General features: G+C 42.6%; 1 long non-coding RNA gene across 1 annotated transcript; it reads left to right on the top strand.

Annotated features, from left to right (window-relative positions):
- Positions 1 to 1,314: 1,314 nt before the first annotated feature.
- On the top strand, positions 1,315 to 2,708 carry LOC131826983 (uncharacterized). Its single transcript, XR_009351832.1, has 2 exons — positions 1,315 to 1,859; positions 2,415 to 2,708. It is a non-coding gene; the product is annotated as an uncharacterized LOC131826983 (long non-coding RNA).
- The last annotated feature ends 364 nt before the right edge of the window (positions 2,709 to 3,072 follow it).

Genomic DNA, 3,072 nt, shown 5'->3' with positions numbered 1-3,072 from the left:
TGATCATTTTTAAAGGACTTTAAATCAGACTATATATTAATAAGTAAAAAAATGAAAAATTACCTTAAGTACCATGTCTTATTTGTCAATTATCTCAGTGTTCCACTTTTTGACCTGTATAAATAGACATAACCAAAAAATTCAATGATCAAATTCCAATAAGAAAAATATGGTGCATAATCAGTGCTTATCTCTGCATTTGGAGAGGAGAGTGAACTGATTTTACACAGGGTATTGTTTTTCCTAATTAACTAGTTTTGTCACATATTTGTATGTTATTGCTACATAAGTGGTTTACAAATTGTTAAGTTTTATGGCTATCTAGAAAGAATACTACAACTTAATAAACTTACACAAATGCTAAAAAGAAATTTTACATTAAAATGTTACTTTGTTTCTTTGTCCTAAGAGAATGATTAAAAAAAAAAAACACAGCTAAAATCAAGCATTAGATATGCAAATATGTGTTCAGATCAGAGATACCAAAATTATTCAAATGATTAATTATTCATCATAAAATGTCAATTAATAATTATGAAGCATAAAAGGCATCTTTCTAATGCATCTTTATTTTTCTTGGCCTAAAAAGCAGCTTAATATACATGTTCAATTGACTTCTAACAAGTTCTAAAAATGCAACAAAGTAAACAAATTGTAAACAAGTGCAAACTCTGAATTTCAATAAGTGAACACAAATGTGCTCAAAAATGAATGAAAGGCAAAAAAATAAGGAAAACAAAAACATAGCCACATTCATGACATAAGCAGCCCCGTGTTCACTCACCTGCTAGGTAATGGGGCAACCTGGCCAAGGACTCAAGTTGTGAATTTGTTTAGCAAGTACAAATAAACTTGTTTCTCTCTGAAGTGAGGGTGCTTTAGGAATTTTTTATGCTTTCTGAATAAACATTAAAAGATAAATCAGTTTCAGTTTCTTTAAATTACCTATCGTAATTTCTAAAGTCTGTTAAGTACTGCCAAAGTTTCATTATAAATGAGAATTTTTTCACATTGTTTTACTTATAAATTATTTCTCTTTTTCAAGTATTATTATTTTTTTCCAGGAAGATTGTATCTTTTAAAAAAAATCAGTTTGAGCTGATATGATTCAGGATAAGAAACCATTTGATTACTAAGATATTGATTTATATTTATGATTATGATTTACTTTTCACTGACACCTGGTGAACTTGCTCTCTGATGACCCAGGGAGTTATTTTAGTTAAGGCGTCCCTGACCTCCTGCTGGTAGATTAATTACATATTAAACACTGTGTTTTCAAAACTAAATGATAAATCTGGACACATAAAGGAGGCACAAAAGAATCAGAGCGAGAGCGAGAGCCAGAGAGAGAGGGGATGCTAAGAAACAAAACAAGAGATTGCAAAAAGAAGATAATCAGATAAAAAGAAAGGAGAATGTAGAAAATGCAATTGGAAAAGAATTTCAAGAAAATAAGGATAAAGGACAGGGAGGGCTGACAGGAGGGCAAGAGGGAGGGAGGAAAGGAAGGATTTTTGGTTTCTAATTCCCTGGCGAAGCTGCTGGCGTCCGCGCCCTTAACGCCACAGCCTTCCAAGTTGAGGCGAAAGCCACCTCCTCGGGCCTGCGTCGCATCCAACTTACTCCAAGTTTTCTGGTGACTCCTACAGGGCCCCTTTCCGTCCCCGCCCCCCCCCCCTCCCCTGGAGAGATTGACAGTCGCGTGGAGGAGGCTTTTCCAGGCACAGCCTTTCTCATGGTAATCAGCCCCCAGCATCACCTCCCGGCTGCGGCCGCTCCCGCTCCTTGCGCAGCTCGCGGACCCCGGGGACCGGAAACAGGGCGGCGGGCGGGGAGCAGGCTAGCTAGCGACCCAGGTCAGCTGACCCGGCGGCGGGGCGGGGGTCGCGGGGTTCCCGGGAGGGTACGGATCTGGGGAGGGCGGGCGAGCGGGCGAGCGGGCGAGCGGGCGGGGACCGACACCCCCCCCCCCAACGTGCTCCTCCGCCTGTGCGGCGGGGCCTTACCCTGAGATCGAATGGAGGGACCGAAGCTGGGGGCGTGGGGGACCGAGCGCGCCGAGAATTGGGGGCGACAAGCAGATCTGTTTTGCATCAATAAATTAAGACGCTCATTTGAGTCCTGAAGTTTGCTGGATCCTTTCAGGGAAGACGTTGGCAAAAGCACTGAAGCCCAGATTCAGCCTTAACTTCAAAAAATAAAGGAAAATAAAATAAAAAGAACCCCTCAGCTGGCCGCCCTGCTGGGGCCAGGTGACGTGCGTGATTCCACAGCCCGCGGGCCTCACAGCAGGGATGTTAGGGTCGGTCTGAGGTTCTCTAGTCCTGTTTTGATTTTGTTTAAGAGGGTTTCTCAGAGAGATGCTCCTGATTTTTTTTTTTTTTTAAATAGATTTTCCCCTCCTATCCTAGGCTCAACTCCGAATGGATTGGATTGCAAGTTTGCACGTGAGAAAACCGTTTGGCTTGACTTGGACCCCTGCCGCCCCCCACCCCCTCCACACACACTCCAATCCAGGGGTCTCCCTTATCACCCTTTGCTTGCAACTCTAAAAGAAGTTGCCCACCTCCTGCGTAACAACACAGGGTTGAAATAATTCCTCTAGATGAAAGATCAATTCCGTTTCAAAACGAGAATACGTTTTCTTTTTTTTTTTTTTATTTTCTCCACATGGTACAAAATAAACAAAATTTGCTATAAAAAAATATTCATTAGCTGGGCCAAATTCGAATTCCTTCCACAGCCTGCGTGTTCAAGGGCAGAAACATTGTATCTCTTCGGGCTTCTGGGCCGGCGAGCGGAGCTGGGGGCTGGCGCGAGGGGTGGGGGAAGGGGGGGGCGAACTGCTGTGAAAGTTGGGGAAATTGACAGATTGAGAGGTGAATTGGGGGACAGGCACCAGATCCTGGCTGAAGGAAATTGGAAAACAAAAGTGCATCTTCTCACCCTGCCTGGGTGGAGGGAATCCTGAGGGAGGCAGTTTATTTTACTGAAAGAAATCCTAAAGAATTTTTTTTCTCCCTCCAATGTCGATGGCAATATCATTTCAGATTTACTTGTATCTGTTGT

The sequence above is a fragment of the Mustela lutreola genome, chromosome 3 (assembly GCF_030435805.1).
Source record: "Mustela lutreola isolate mMusLut2 chromosome 3, mMusLut2.pri, whole genome shotgun sequence".
NCBI classification, from domain to species: domain Eukaryota; kingdom Metazoa; phylum Chordata; class Mammalia; order Carnivora; family Mustelidae; genus Mustela; species Mustela lutreola.
The sequence above is the reverse complement of the archived record's forward strand: the minus strand, read 5'-3'. Positions and strand labels throughout refer to the sequence as shown.